Source organism: Bombina bombina, chromosome 6 (assembly GCF_027579735.1).
Source record: "Bombina bombina isolate aBomBom1 chromosome 6, aBomBom1.pri, whole genome shotgun sequence".
Classification (NCBI taxonomy): Eukaryota; Metazoa; Chordata; class Amphibia; order Anura; family Bombinatoridae; genus Bombina; species Bombina bombina.
The window spans coordinates 14,486,792-14,504,325 of NC_069504.1; the positions used below are offsets into that span (position 1 = coordinate 14,486,792).

Consider the following 17,534-nt stretch of genomic DNA (forward strand, 5'->3'; position numbering starts at 1 on the left):
CAACTACACCATTTTATGCATTCATCACCATATAAACATCACTTAACAAGACCCTTAACTCCCTTTGAACAAATCTGCATGCTAGATGGCCCAATGAGAAACACCCTTTCCATAGCAAAAAAACCCACTTATAGAAATAAAGAATCAGGGGCTGCCAACCTATGTGCAACGTTAAAATACCTGGGGATCTGAGAACCGAGCTATGTATAGTGACCATGATAAAATACCTGGGGATCTGAGAACCGAGCTATGTGTAGTGACCATGATAAAATACCTGGGGATCTGAGAACCGAGCTATGTGTAGTGACCATGATAAAATACCTGGGGATCTGAGAACCGAGCTATGTGTAGTGACCATGATAAAATACCTGGGGATCTGAGAACTGAGCTATGTATAGTGACCGTGATAAACTACCTGGGGATCTGGTAACTGAGCGATGTGTAGTGACCATGATAAAATACCTGGGGATCTGAGAACTGAGCTATGTATAGTGACCGTGATAAAATACCTGGGGATCTGGTAACTGAGCGATGTGTAGTGACCATGATAAAATACCTGGGGATCTGAGAACTGAGCTATGTATAGTGACCGTGATAAACTACCTGGGGATCTGGTAACTGAGCGATGTGTAGTGACCATGATAAAATACCTGGGGATCTGAGAACCGAGCTATGTATAGTGACCATGATTAAATGCCTAGGGAACTGTGTTGTGTGTAGTGATCATTATTAAATATCTCTGCTAGTGGAAAACTTCCTCAGTGATACTCTATCTGTCTGGCGTGTACCCACCCCATGGGACAAAACTTCTCATTTGTAAAACAGGCTGTACCTTCCACTGATTAGAATTGTCAGACACTATTACGGTTTTTTTCTTTACTGATATTTTTGCAATGCACAGTACATCTGTCAATTAAAGGGACATTAAACCTACATTTTTTCTTTCATGATTTAGATAGAGTATACCATTTTAAACAACTTTCTAATTTACTTCTATTATCTAATTTGCTTCGTTCTCTTGATATTCTTTCCTGAAAAGCATATCTAGATAGGCTCAGTAGCTTCTGATTGGTGGCTGCACATAGATGCCTCCTGTGATTGGCTCGCCAATGTGCATGGCTATTTCTTTAACAAAGGATATATAAAGATTTCAGCAAATTAGATAATAGAAGTAAATTGGAATGTTGTTTAAAATTGTATTCTCGATCTGAATTATTAAAGAAAATTTTTGGGTTTAATGGCCCTTTGAGTTTACAATATTTTCGGTACATTTCCAATGTTTTATACATATGTGCATTTCAAGAAACAAGAAAACAATATAATATTTATGGTAAAACTTACAAGTAAATTTGGTTCTACACTCTCATAGCGGTATAGCATATTTAGGTAGATAAACAAATGTATAAGAAAGAGAGGAAGAATAGTGCCTGAAAATTCTTCATTTGGATAGAGCAGAGGGTACAGTCTGTTTTACAAATAAGAAGAGCATGTGTGAAACCTGGGGACCTTAGGACCAAGCTATGTGTAGTGATCATGATTAAATACCTGGGACCTTAGGACCAAGCTATGTGTAGTGATCATGATTAAATACCTGGGGACCTTAGGACCAAGCTATGTGTAGTGATCATGATTAAATACTTGGGGACCTTAGGACCTAGCTATGTGTAGTGATCATGATTAAATACCTGGGGATCTAAGGACCAAGCTATGTGTAGTGATCATGATTAAATACCTGGGGATCTAAGGACCAAGCTATGTGTAGTGATCATGATTAAATACCTGGGGACCTTAGGACCAAGCTATGTGTAGTGATCATGATTAAATACCTGGGGACCTTAGGACTAAGCTATGTGTAGTGATCATGATTAAATACCTGGGGACCTTAGGACCAAGCTATGTGTAGTGATCATAATTAAATACCTGGGGATCTAAGGACCAAGCTATGTGTAGTGATCATGATTAAATACGTGGGGACCTTAGGACCAAGCTATGTGTAGTGATCATGATTAAATACCTGGGGACCTTAGGACCAAGCTATGTGTAGTTTTCATGATTAAATACTTGGGGACCTTAGGACCAAGCTATGTGTAGTGATCATGATTAAATACCTGGGGACATTAGGACCAAGCTATGTGTAGTGATCATGATTAAATACCTGGGGACCTTAGGACCAAACTATGTGTAGTGATCATGATTAAATACCTGGGGCCTTAGGACCAAGCTATGTGTATTGATCATGATTAAATACCTGGGGACCTTAGGACCCAGCTATGTGTTGTGATCATGATTAAATACCTGGGGACCTTAGGACCAAGCTATGTGTAGTGATCATGATTAAATACCTGGGGATCTAAGGGACCAAGCTATGTGTAGTGATCATGATTAAATACCTGGGGACCTTAGGACCAAGCTATGTGTAGTGATCATGATTAAATACCTGGGGACCTTAGGACCAAGCTATGTGTAATGATCATGATTAAATACCTCGGGACCTTAGGACCAAGCTATGTGTAGTGATCATGATTAAATACCTGGGGATCTAAGGACCAAGCTATGTGTAGTGATCATGATTAAATACCTGAGGACTTTAGGACCAAGCTATGTGTAGTGATCATGATTAAATACCTGGGGACCTTAGGACCAAGCTATGTGTAGTGATCATGATTAAATACCTGGGGACCTTAGGACCAAGCTATGTGTAGTGATCATGATTAAATACCTGGGGACCTTAGGACCAAGCTATGTGTAGTGATCATGATTAAATACCTGGGGACCTTAGGACCAAGCTATGTGTAGTGATCATGATTAAATACTTGGGGACCTTAGGACCAAGCTATGTGTTTTGATCATGATTAAATACCTGGGGACCTTAGGACCAAGCTATGTGTAGTGATCATGATTAAATACCTGGGGACCTTAGGACCAAGCTATGTGTAGTGATCATGATTAAATACCTGGGGATCTAAGGACCAAGCTATGTGTAGTGATCATGATTAAATACCTGGGGATCTAAGGACCAAGCTATGTGTAGTGATCATGATTAAATACCTGGGGACCTTAGGACCAAGCTATGTGTAGTAATCATGATTAAATACCTGGGGATCTAAGGACCAAGCTATGTGTAGTGATCATGATTAAATACCTGGGGACCTTAGGACCAAGCTATGTGTAGTGATCATGATTAAATACCTGGGGATCTAAGGAGTGTATAATCTGGGACATATGCAGCAGATATAAAGGTATTAAAATCTACAGAGAGGGTTTAGTACAATTTGACATACTTTCCAACACCTTAGAGTCTCAGATATTCAATGAACTTTCATCCCAATCTGTTAGTATACCAGCCAGAAACCAATCTAACTCTGGTGTCTTGATCATCTTTACAGTCACATAAAGGGAACATGTATAAATGGGAGTGAGAAGCCAAAAAGTGAGACCCTGAGAAACCTGTTTGAGATATTATAACATTTTCTGTTATTTGTAATTACTACTTAACGGCTAGATTATGAGTTTTGCGTTATGAGTGAAAAAGCAGCGTTCAAAAAGTCCTTTTCTTTTTTATGACATGATGAGTCCACGGATCATCTTAAATACTAATGGGATATTCACCTCCTGGTCAGCAGGAGGTGGCAAAGAGCACCACAGCAAAGCTGTTAAATAGCTCCTCCCTTCCCTCCCACTCCAGTCATTATTTTTGCCTACGTTAGTGATAGGATGTGGTAAAGTTAGGTGTTAGAAAAGTAGTACAAGATTGTGCTGCTTTGTACTAGGGTGTAGTCGTAGTCCATGTCAGTCTCTTCAGTAGAGCAGTGGTGGCTTTAGAGCAATGGGAACTTGTGGGACATAATTCTCACTGCACCTCCCATATATTGATGCTGCCCTAATGCTGAAAACCTGCCCTAATGCTGAAAAGAGATTTTTATTCAGGAATTTCACAGGTCCATGTGAGGGATAGGACCTCTCAAACCTGGATACTGCCTTGCTGTCAGGCAGCACATGAGGCAAGTGCTAACTTTAATTCTGGGGAGACGAGTATTAATTTTAGAAAAAGGTTGGGCACTTTATTATATGGGACAGACCTCATAATTATTTGGTACATATACTCTCCTAAGGGCATAGGGGACAGTTTGACAGCTCAGATGCAGGCACTGGGGTAAGTGCTAACTTTAATTCTGGGGAGACAAGCGTTAATCTCAGAAAAAGGTTGGGTGCTTTATTATGTGGGACAGACCTCATAATATATGGTACATAGACTCTCCTAAGGGCATAGGGGACAGTTTGACAGTTCAAATGCAGGTACTGGGGCCGGTTTTTATTATGGCGGTGGTTCCACATCTCCCACCGGTTTTATAACTTGTATAAACGACCGGGAGATTCCTTAGCGACACGCCCACGATGGGAGGTCCTTCAAGACGCAGCAAGTATTTGCGCGGCCTTTTCTCCGCTCTCTCCTCTGTTAAGGGAGGAGCTATTGAACATACTACGCACAGTGGCCTGTTTGTTTGTGGAGACCGACATTGCTAATGGTCTTCTACATCACTAATTGAACTGCCTGTGCACTCCGGATCGCTTTTACATCAGAGCTGTGTTAATCTTTTGGCTCCTAATTAGAGGAGACAGGCACCTCAGCAAGTTGTTGCTGAGGTCTACAGTTGTCTGCATAACTTTTTTAGTAGGTTAAACGTCTCTATTCTATGTGACTTCAATAAAAAATAAAAAGTTACGGTTTATTAATTAAAGGGACAGTAACGTGTTTACAAATTTATATTTATTTATTAAAATATTTTCTGTGTCAAATTGTTTTATGGGTATTACTATGGAAGGTGTCACATGCTCCTTATGTTTTAATGCCATTGTGGAACCACCAATCCCTTTCTGTTACTCATGTGAGAGAACTTTAAGCTGCAGGGATATACTCTTTCCTGAGCCAGCATTTTCTAAAGAGGATGCTTTTCAGGATTGCAATGACAATGTTCAATATATGCCGCAATATATGCTTTCTCCTCATGCATCCCATATTTTACCGACCTCACATGCAGTGCCCTGTGCTTCCTCTCTAGCTCCCGCTGGAGTTACTTTGAAAGACATTGCTTCTCTCATGTCTTCTGCAGTTTCAGATGCATTTTCTGTTTTCCCAATGTTGCAGGGGAAGCGTAAGAGGAAGATCAGACATTTAGTAAGCTAGATTTTTGACGCAGTTGTTGCTATCTCAGATGTCCCCTCACAGAAGTCTGGGGAGGAGGATAACGTAGTAGCATCTGAAGGTGAGATTTCAGATTCTGACAGTGTAATACCTCTTGCTGATACTGAAGTGGTATCCTTCAGGTTTAAGCTAGAACACCTCAGTCTGTTGCTTAAGGAGGTTTTAGCTACATTGGATGACAGTGACTCCACGGTTGTTGTTAACCCCAAGAAGTCCAGTAAGCTGAACAAGTGTTTTGAGGTACCTTCCTCGATAGACGTTTTTCTGGTACCAGACCTAGCTTCTGGGATCATTGCTAAGGAGTGGGAGAGACCGGGTATACCTTTTTCTCCATCTCCTATAGTTAAAAGGATGTTTTCCATAGCCGACTCTGTTAAGGAAGCTTGGCCATCAGTCCCCAAGGTGGACGGACCTGTTTTCCACCTTAGCCAAAATAACTATTATAAATCCTTGGTCTGCGGATTTATCCTCTAAGTCTAAGCTTTTAGCGATTCCTTACAAGGGGAAGACCTTGTATGGACCTGGCTTGATGGAAATGATCTCTGATATTACGGGATCATCTTCTCCCTCAGGATAAGAGAAACAATCTGTCAGGGTGCCAGGAATCAGACTGAGACGAGAAGTGCAAAAATAATCACAGGAGACAAAACCAGAGCTGGTAGTCAGACAAGCAGAGTCAGGAGCCAAAGCAAATAGTCAGACGAGCCGGAATCAGGAACAAGGAAAACAGCAGAGTCAGGAACAAGCCAGTGATCAGGAATCAGGAAGGATGTCAGACAGCCAGGTAATACACAGGAACTCTCAAACTCTCAAACAGGTCTGAGACAAGGCAAAGCATACTGAACAGAGGCCCTTTAAATAATAAGTGATGACATCACAATTTTGAGACTGCATCCTGTCTCACACAGATAATGCACACCAGTCTGGCCATAAAAGGAAGTGCAGCATCCCCCACAATGCACCTTAGTCAGCAAGAGAGGTGAGTAAAATGGCTGCCAGCAGCACATGGCAAAAAAAACCCTGACAGTACCCTCCCCGCGGGAGGACAAAATGACCCCTCCCCGCGGGAGGACAAAAGGCTTATTGGGGAAACTGGCATGGAAGGCATGGAGGAGGGCGGGAGCATGAACATCAGAGAAGGGAACCCAAGAACGCTCCTCCAGACCGTAGCCCCTCCAGTGAACCAAATACTGTACACGGCCCCTGGACATACGAGAGTCAATAATGCTGCTGACCTCATACTCCTCATGGTTGTCAACAAAGATAGGACGGGGACGAGGCAACACAGTGGTAAACCGATTACAAACCAATGGTTTCAAGAGGGAGACATGAAAAACATTGGAGATGCGCATTGCAGGAGGAAGGTCAAGAGCGTAGGCCACAGGATTGACCAGTCGGAGTATTCGAAAAGGACCAACATAACGGGGAGCCAGTTTATTGGAAGGCACACGAAGGTTCAAGTTGCGGGAGGACAGCCAAACTCTCTCACCAACCTGGTAGGAAGGCGCGGGCAGACGCCAACAATCAGCCTGGAACTTTTGGCACCATGAACGGGGATAACTTGGAGGAAGCATTAATAGCACTATTACGAGCAAACTCTGCCCAAGGTAAAAGTTCAGACCAATTATTGTGGTGATCTGAGACATAACAACAGAGGAACTGTTCCAGAGCTTGATTAGACCGTTACGCAGCCCCATTGGATTGAGGGTGATATGCCGAGGAGAAGGAAATCTGGATCCCTATTTGAGCACAAAAGGAATGCCAAAATCTGGAGACAAACTGGCTACCCCGGTCTGACACTATCTCCTTTGGTAACCCATGTAAACGGAAGATCTCCCGGGCAAAAATTGATGCAAACTCCTGAGCGGTAGGCAACTTCATCAAGGGAATGCAATATGACATTTTAGAAAAATGGTCAACCACCATAAGGATAACAGTATTGCCATTGGAAACAGGGAGCTCGACAATGAAGTCCATGGAAAGATGTGTCCAAGGACGCTCACCATTAGCAATAGGTTGAAGAAGACCCACAGGAAGACGTCGAGGAGTCTTATTCTGTGCACAAACTGAGCAGGAGGCAACATACGCAGCAACATCAGAATGAAGACCTGGCCACCAGAATTGTCGAGTGACAGACCAAATCATTTGGTTCTTGCCTGGGTGACCTGCTGCTTTAGGATAGTGGTAAGTGTGCAAAAGTTTAGTTCGAAGATTCTCAGGAACAAAACACTTACCACTAGGTTTCTCAGGAGGTGCATTGGTTTGTGCAGCCAGGATCTCCTCCCCCATGGGAGAAGTCAAATTAGTACGTATGGTAGCTAAAATATGGTTAGGAGGTATAACAGGAGTAGGTACAGACTCCTCCTTGGACAGAGGCGAAAATTGTCAAGAGAGGGCATCAGCCCTAACATTCTTACTACCAGGCAGGTAGGAGACCACATAATTAAACAGAGACAAAAATAACGCCCATCTGGCCTGTCGGGGCGACAAACTTTTTGCTTCAGATAGATAAGTTAAATTATTGTGGTCAGTAAGAATGAGCACTGGCACGGCGCTAGTACCCTCGAGTAGATGCCTCCATTCCTTGAGTGCCAAAATTATGGCCAGTAATTCCCTGTCGCCAATTTCATAATTGCACTCCGCTGGAGACAATTTCTTAGAGAAGAAACCACACGGATGCAAGGAACCGTCAGGCATAGGACGTTGAGACAAGAGGGCACCTACTCCAGTCTCAGACGCATCGACCTCAAGAACGAAAGGCAGGACAGGGTTAGGATGAGCCAGAACTGGAGCGGCAGCAAAGGCAGTCTTAAGACTATCAAAGGCCTTAATGGCAGTAGGTGACCAATGGAGTGGATCATTCTCTTTACGGGTCATGTCTGTGATAGGTTTGACCAAGGAAGAAAAGTTTTTAATAAACTTTCTGTAGTAATTGGCGAACCCCAAAAAACGTTGACTAGACCGAAGACCAACTGGGCGAGGCCACTGGAGAACCCTGCAACGTAGATAACATAACCTAGGAAGGTTACTTGAGTCTGATGGAACTCATATTTCTCGGGTTTACAAAACAGGCCGTTCTCACGTAGTCTCTGAAGAACCCGTGTAACATCAGAACGATGAGCCTCAAGTGTGGGTGAGTGTATGAGGATGTCGTCTAAGTACACCACAACACACTGTTGCAACATATCTCGTAGGACATCATTAATAATTTTCTGGAAAACAGCAGGAGCATTACATAGGTCAAAGGGCATTACAAGATACTCATAATGCCCGCTCCTGGTGTTAAACGCTGTTTTCCGTTCGTGGCCCTCCTTGATCCTAACGAGATTGTACGCTCCTCTCAAATCAAGTTTAGTAAAGACCGTAGCTCCCTTGAGGGGGTCAAAGAGTTCTGTAATGAGCGGAATAGGGTAAGCATTCTTAATGGTAAGATGATTAAGACCCCTATAATCGATGCATGGTCTTAACTCGCCACCCTTTTTCTTCACAAAGAAGAAGCCAGCCCCTGCAGGAGAGCAGGATTTGCGGATGATCCCCCGCGACAGAGCATCGGCAACATACTCCTCCATAGCACAATTCTCTGCAACAGACAGAGGGTAAACCCGGCCCAGAGGAGGAATAGCTCCGGGTTGCAGGTCTATGGCACAGTCGTAAGACCGGTAAGAAAGCAACGTACCGGCACGCACTTGTCAAAAACGTCTCTGGCAATTGAGATACTGAAGAAGTGCACAAGACTTTAACTGATTTACGAAGACAAGTGGAAATACATTGCGGGGACCATGACAAAATTTCGGACCTGCGCCAGTCGAGACTGGGATTGTGCTTTTGGAGCCAGGGATAACCCAGAACAACCGGAAAATGCAGAGAGTTTATCACCTGGAACTGGAGGGTTTTAAAATAGAGAGCCCCAACAGCCATGGACAACAGAGCAGTTTCGTGAGTAACGAGTGCGGGCTGAAGGGGCCTGCCATCAATGGCCTCAATAGCAAGTAGAATGGGCCGAGGCAAAACAGGAATGGAGTGCTTTGATACAAAAGCACTGTCAATGAAATAGCCCACAGCACCGGAGTCAACAAGAGCCTGGGTGACTATGGAGGAGTCCACCCAGGAAAGGACAACCGTGACCAAAGGTTTCTCCTTAAGCAGTTCTGGGGACGAAGATAAACCACCCAAGGTCTGCCCCCAACAGGACCTTAGGTGTGAGCGTTTCCCGGCTGTGTAGGACAAGACTTCAAAAGGTGGCCCTGTAACCCACAATAGAGGCAGAGCCCCTCCCTCCTCCTAAAGGCCGCGGAGAGACGCGTGAATCCCAACTGCATCGGCTCAGCAGTACCTGGTGACTCGGGACCAGGAGGCATGGGAGGAGAGGAAGGCATGGGTGGGAATGAACACGTAGGGGACAACGGAACAGGAGGCTTCCGCAAGCGCTCTCTCCGAGTCTGATGTCAATTAGGATCAAAAAAGACACCAATGCCTCGAGATCCTCTGGTAAATCTCTGGCAGCAACTTCGTCTTTAATCGCATCAGAGAGCCCATGAAAGAATGCGGCAACAAGGGCTTCATTGTTCTAACCAACCTCTGTGGCAAGCGTACGGAACTCAATAGCATACTGAGCAACAGATCTTGTACCTTGCTGAATGGACATGAGTCGTTTAGCAGCAGAGGAGGAGCAAGCCGGAACATCAAATACCCTTCGAAAGGAGGCCACAAATTCAGGGTAATTTGAAATCACAGGTTTATTAGTCTCCCACAAGGGATTAGCCCAGGCAAGAGCTGTGTCAGAGAGTAACGAGATGAGAAATATCACCTTAGCTCTGTCAGAGGGAAACGTCTGAGGTAACATCTCAAAGTAAATCCCCACCTGGTTCAAAAACCCTCTGCACTGAATAGGATCACCTCCATATCGCTGAGGTAGAGGTGCAGAACCGGACATGCTCCTGGTAGGACTAGCTGCAGCATCGGAAACAAGAGCAGCCATAACTTGTGGGACACTTTGGTCCAACTGTGCAGTGTGAGTCAGCAGGGTTTGCAGGGCTAGTGCAAATTGATACAAGCGGTGATCCTGTTCATCCATCCTGGAAATGATGGCAGGTAAAGGTGGATTATTAGCACGATCAGGATTCATGGCCTTTGCGTAATGTCAGGGTGCCAGGAATCAGACTGAGACGAGAAGTGCAAAAATAATCACACCTTTATTAATAACAAAAAAATAATAAAAAGTCCACTAGTCAAATAACAAGCCAGGAGACAAAACCAGAGCTGGTAGTGAGACAAGCCGAGTCAGGAGCCAAAGCGAATAGTCAGACTAGCCGGAATCAGGAACAAGGAAAACAGCAGAGTCAGGAACAAGCCAGGGATCAGGAACCAGGAAGGACGTCAGACAGCCAGGTAATACACAGGAACTATCACAAACAGGTCTGAGACAACGCAAAGGCAAAGCATACTGAACAGAGGCCCTTTAAAAAAGTGATGACATCACAATTCTGAGACTGCATCCTGTCTCACACAGATGATGCACACCAGACTGGCCATAAAAGGAAGTGCAGGAAATGAGCAGCATCCCCCACAATGCACCTTAGTCAGCAAGAGAGGTGAGTAAAATGGCTGCCAGCAGCACATGGCAAACAAAACAGGGAACAAACCCTGACACAATCAAAAGCAGGATCAGTCTAAACCTTCGTGGAGACCCAATCTGTATTGGAATAAGTGAAAACAATTGATGGGTCGGCCCCGATCCGGGACCCGATCTTGTAGGGGCAGACTTTCCTTCTTCATTCATCGAGATGTTCAGGATCCCTGGGCACTAGAAATAGTGTCTCAGGGATACAAACTAGAGTTCAAAAGCTTTCATCCCAGAGGCAGGTTCCTGCTTCAAGATTATCTGTAGACCAGACAAAGAGAGAGGCGTTCTTACACTGTGTAGAAGACCTCTGCGACCTGGGAGTGATAGTTTCTGTTCCGATTCAGGAACAGGGTCTGGGATTTTATTCCAATCTGTTCGTAGTTCCAAAAAAAGAGGGAACTTTCAGGACTATTTTAGATCTCAAGAGTCTAAACAAATTCCTAAGAGTACCGTCCTTTAAGATAAAAACTATCCGTTCCTGGACAATAACCCCAAGTAGGATGGTCCGTGGTACAGGGGGGTCACCCTGAAAGAGAGATCATTTAAAGTATAACCTTGATGATAAGGACCGTATCTTGTAATTTTTATCCCTGATTTGTGTGTCATTCACTAAATTGTATCGCTGTTGCTTTCCAATAAAGCTTGTTTTGAAAAAAAAAAAAACTATCCGTTCCATTCTCCCTTTGGTCCAAGAGGGTCAATTTGTGACAAAGGTGGATTTATAGGACGCGTACTTGCATGTTCACATTCACAGGGATTATCACAGGTTTTTAAGGTTTGCCTTTCTAGACAAACACTTCCAATTCGTGGCTCTGCCCTTTGGTCTGGCCACAGCTCCCAGGATTTTTTCAAAGGTTCTGGGTTTGCTGTTGGCGGTGATTCGGTTACGGGGCATTGCAGTGGCGCCTTATCTGGATGACATCCTAGTCCAGGCTCCATCCTTACAACAGGCAAGATCCCACATGGATATGCTGTTATCTTTCATGTAATCTCTCGGATGGAAGGTAAATTTGGAAAAGAGTTCCTTAGTCCGTAATATAAGGGTATCTTTCCTGGGAACCATAATAGATTCCCTATCAATGAAGATATCTCTTACAGAAGTCAGGAAATTAAGGATTTTAGATACTTGTCTAGCCGTTCAGTCCACTCCTCGACCATCAGTGGCCCAGTGCATGGAGATAATCGTACTGATGGTGGCGGTAATGGAGATCATCCCATTAGCTCGGTTCCATCTCAGACCTCTGCAGTTAAACATGCTCAGGCAATGGAACGGAGATTATGCAGATTTGTCTCCTCAAATATTTCTGGAGCAGGAGACAAGGGATTCTCTTCAATGGGGATTGTCTCAGGATCATCTCTCCTGGGGAACTTGCTTTCGCAGTCCATTCTGGGTGATTGCGACAACAGACGCCATCCTTCTTGGAGGGGGAGCAGTCTGGGGTTCCTTAAGGGCTCAGAGAGTTTGGACTCAGTCAGAGTTTGTTCTACCTATAAACATTCTGGAACTGAGAGCGATCTTCAATGCTCTTCTGGCCTGGCCACAGTTAGCTTTGGCCCAGTTCATCAGGTTCCAGTCGGACAACATAACTTCAGTGGTTTACATCATTCATCAGGGAGGAATGAGGAGTTCCTTAGCGATGACAGAGGTATCCAAAATTATTCAGTGGGCGGAATCCCACTATTGGTGTCTGTCGGCGATCCACATCCCAGGGGTGGACAACTGGGTGGCGAACTTCCTGAGCAGGCAGACTTTTCATCCGGGGGAGTGGGAACTCCATCCGGAAGTATTTTTCAGCCTGATTCTTAAAGGGGGTCAGACAGAATTGGATCTGGTAGACATGTCATTTCTGCCGCCTTGGAGACTTCCGTTGAGGAAGGACCTTCTAATCCAAGGGCCCTTCCTTCTCCCAAATCTAGTTTATCTGAAGCTGACTGCTTGGAGATTGAACGATTAATTTTATCCAAGCGGGGTGTTTCAGACTCGGTCATAGAGACCATGATCCAGGCTCGTAAACCTGTATCTAGAAAGATTTACCATAGAATTTGCCATATATACCTATATTGATGTGAATCTAAGGGCTAGAGTAGAGTTAGGATTCCTAGAATCTTGTCCTTTCTCCAAGAGGGTTTGGACTAGTTCCCTAAAGGGTCAAATTTCTGCCTTATCTATTTTGTTGCATAGATGCCTGGCAGATGTTCCAGATGTGCAATCTTTTTGTCAGGCCTTGGTCAGGATGAGGCCTGTGTTCAAGCCAGTTTCTCCTCCATAGAGTCTTAATTTGGTTCTCAATGTTCTTCAAGGGGCTCTGTTTGAGTCTATGCATTTCTTTCGATATTAAGTTGTTATCTTGGAAAGTTGTATTTCTTGTTGCTATTTCTTCTGCTCGCAGAGTGTCAGAGCTCTCGGCATTGTAGTATGAATTACCTTACCTTAGTTTTTATTCGGATAAGGTAGTTTTACGTACTAAATTAGGATTTTTCCTAAGGTTGTTTCTGATCAGAACTTTAATCAGGAGTTTGTTGTTCCTTCCTTGTGTCCTAATCCTTCCTCTCAGAAGGAACGGCGTCTGCGCAATTTGGACGTGGTTCGTGCTTTAAACTTTTACCTGCAGGTGACTAAGGACTTTCATCTTCTTCTTTGTTTGCGATTTTCTCAGGAAAATGTAAGGGACAGAAAGCTATGGCTACTTCTCTTCCTTTTTGTCTGAAAAGTATCATAAGTTTTGCATATGAGACTGCTGATCAGCAGCCTCCTGAGAGAGTTACGGCTCATTCCACAAGGGCTGTTGCTTCCTCATGGACAGTCAAGCATGAAGATTCTGTGGAACAGATTTGCAAGGCTGCAACTTGGTCCTCTCTTCACACTTTTTCAAACTTTTACAAATTTGACATTTTTTTGCTTCGGATGAGGCCGCTTTTGGGCGAAAGGTTCTTCAAGCAGTGGTGCCTTCCGTTAAGGTTCCCTGTCTTGTCCCTCCCGTATCATCTGTGTACTCTAGCTTGAGTATTGAATCCCATTAGTAATTAAGATGATCCGTGGACTCATCTTGTCATAAAAAAGAAAAGAAAAATTATGCTTACCTGATAAATGTATTTCTTTTTTGACACAATGAGTCCACGGCCCGCCCTGTTCTTGTAAGACAGGTTGTTGGTTATTATAAACTTCAGACACCTCTGCACCTTGGTTTTTCCTTTCTATCCTTAACTTCAGTCGAATGACTGGAGTGGGAGGGAAGGGAGGAGCTATTTAACAGCTTTGCTGTGGTGCTCTTTGCCGCCTCCTGCTGACCAGGTTAAGTGTTAGTGTAAGACAGGTTAGGTTTTATTTTACAGGTAAATTTGTATTTATTTTAGCTAGGTAGTTAGTAAATAGTTAATAACTAATAACTATTCTACCTAGTAAAAATAAATACAAACTTATCTGTGAAATAAAAATAAAACCTAAGATAGCTACAATATCACTATTATTTATATTGTAGCTAGCTTAGGTTTTATTTTATAGGTAAGTATTTAGTTTTAAATAGGAATTATTTAGGTATTAATTGTAATTTTTATTTAGATTTATTTTAATTATGTTAAAGTTAGTGGGTGTTAGGGTTAGACTTAGGGTTAGGTTTAGGGGTTAATAACTTTAGTATAGTGGCAGCGATTTTGGCGCAGCAGATAAGGGGTTAATAACAGTAATGTAGGTTGCGGCGATGTTAGGGACAGCAGATTAGGGGTTAATAATATTTAACTAGTGTTTACGATGCGGGAGTGCGGCGGTTTAGGGGTTAATATGTTTGTTCTAGTGGTGGCAGATTAGGGGTTAATCATTTTATTTTAGTGTTTTCGATGTGGGAGGGCCTTGGCTTAGGGGTTAATAGGTAGTTTATGGGTGTTAGTGTACTTTTTAGCACTTTAGTTATGCGTTTTATGTTATGGCTTTGTAGCATAAAAGCCATAACTACTGACTTTCAGTTTACGGAACGGATCTTGACGGTATTGGCTGTACCGCTCACTTTTTGGCCGGACAGGAAAACTCGTAATACCAGCGCTATTGAAGTCACATTGAAAAAGAAAATGTATGCTTACCTGATAAATGTATTTCTTTTTTGACACAATGACCACGGATCATCTTAATTACTAATGGGATATTCACCTCAGCAGGAGGCGGCAAAGAGCACCACAGCAAAGCTGTTAAATAGCTCCTCCCTTCCCTCCCACTCCAGTCATTCGACTGAAGTTAAGGATAGAAAGGAAAAACCAAGGTGCAGAGGTGTCTGAAGTTTATAATAACCAACAACCTGTCTTACAAGAACAGGGCGGGCCGTGGACTCATTGTGTCAAAAAAGAAATACATTTATCAGGTAAGCATACATTTTCTTTTTCAATGTGACTTCAATAGCGCTGGTATTACGAGTTTTCCTGTCCGGCCAAAAAGTGAGCGGTACAGCCAATACCGTCAAGATCCGTACCATAAACTGAAAGTCAGTAGTTATGGCTTTTATGCTACAAAGCCATAACATAAAACTCATAACTAAAGTGCTAAAAAGTACACTAACACCCATAAACTACCTATTAACCCCTAAGCCAAGGCCCTCCCACATTGAAAACACTAAAATAAAATTATTAACCCCTAATCTGCCGCTCCCGACATCGCCACCACTAGAATAAACATATTAACCCCTAAACCGCCGCTATCCCGCATCGTAAACACTAGTTAAATATTATTAACCCCTAATCTGCTGTCCCTAACGTCGCCGCAACCTACATTACTGTTATTAACCCCTTATCTGCTGCCCCCAATATCGCTGCCACTATACTAAAGTTATTAACCCCTAAACCTAACCCTAAGTCTAACCCTAACACCCACTAACTTTAACATAATTAAAATAAATCTAAATAAAAATTACAATTAATACCTAAATAATTCCTATTTAAAACTAAATACTTACCTATAAAATAAAACCTAAGCTAGCTACAATATAAATAATAGTGATATTGTAGCTATCTTAGGTTTTATTTTTATTTCACAGATAAGTTTGTATTTATTTTAACTAGGTAGAATAGTTAGTAAATAGTTATTAACTATTTACTAACTACCTAGCTAAAATAAATACAAATTTACCTGTAAAATAAAACCTAACCTGTCTTACACTAACACCTAACACTACACTACAATTAAATAAATTACATTAATTAAATAAAATTAACTAAATTACAAAATAAAAACTAAATTACACAAAATAAAAAAGAAATTATCAGATATTTAAACTAATTACACCTAATCTAATAGCCCTATCAAAATAAAAAAGCCCCCCAAAATAAAAAACCCTAGCCTAAACTAAACTGCCAATGGCCCTTAAAAGGGCCTTTTGCGGGGCATTGCCCCAAAGAAATCAGCTCTTTTACCTGTAAAAAAAAAATACAAACAACCCCCCCAACAGTAAAATCCACCACCCACACAACCAAATCCCCCAAATAAAATTGTATCTAAATAAACCTAAGCTCCCCATTGACCTGAAAAGGGCATTTGGATGGGCATTGCCCTTAAAAGGGCATTTAGCTCTTTTTCAGCCCAAACCCAAAGCTAAAAATAAAACCCACCCAATTAACCCTTAAAAAAAACCTAACACTAACCCACAAAGATCCACTTACAGTTTTTGAAGACCGGACATACATCCTCAACGAAGCTGAGAGAAGTCTTCATCCAAGCGGCAAGAAGTCCTCAACGAAGCCGGGAGAAGTCTTCATCCAGACGGCATCTTCTATCTTCATCCATCTTCAAGACATCCGGTGCGGAGCATCCTCTTCTGTCGACGTCTGTTCAAGAATGAAGGTTCCTTTAAGGGACGTCATCCAAGATGGCGTCCCTTGAATTCCGATTGGCTGATAGAATTCTATCAGCCAATCGGAATTTATGGTGAAAAAATCACCTGGAACAGCCAATAGAATGCAAGCCCAATCCTATTGACTGATTGCATCAGCCAATAGGATTTTTTCACCTTTAATTCCAATTAGTTAAAATAAATACTAACTTACCTGTGAAATAAAAATAAAACCTAAGATAGATACAATGTAACTATTAGTTATATTGTAGCTAGCTTAGGTTTTATTTTATAGGTAAGTATTTAGTTTTAAATAGGAATTATTTAGGTTATGATAGTAGGTTTTATTTAGATTTATTTTAATTATGTTCAAGTTAGTGGGTGTTAGGGTTAGGGTTAGACTTAGGGTTTAATAACTTTAGTATAGTGGGGGCAGAAGATTAGGGGTTAATAAGTGTAATGTAGGTGGCAGTGATGTTAGGGGCGGCAGATTAGGGGTTAATAAGTGTAGGTAGGTTGCGGTGACATTGGGGGTGGCAGATTAGGGGTTAATAAGTGTAGGTAGGTGACGGCGATGTCGGGGCGGAAGATTAGGGGTTAATAAGTGTAATGTAGGTGGCGGCGATGTTAGGGGCAGCAGATTAGGGGTTAATAAGTGTAAGTAGGTAGCGACGACATTGGGGGTGGCAGATTAGGGGTTAATTAGTGTAGGTAGGTGGCAGTGATGTCGGGGGCTGCAGATTAGGGGTTAATAAGTGTAGGTAGGTGTCGGCGATGTTAGGGGCAGCAGATTAGGGGTTAATAAGTGTAATGTAGGTGTCGGCGATGTTGGGGGTGGCAGATTAGGGGTGTTTAGACTCAGGGTTCATGTTAGGGTGTTAGGTGTAAACATACATTT

At 42.7% G+C, this 17,534-nt stretch overlaps 1 protein-coding gene across 1 annotated transcript in view; it reads left to right on the forward strand.

Annotated features, from left to right (window-relative positions):
- Nucleotides 1-17,534, forward strand: part of LOC128662718 (protein DENND6B-like) — a 574,365-nt gene that overhangs the window by 287,930 nt on the left and 268,901 nt on the right. The window lies entirely within an intron of this gene.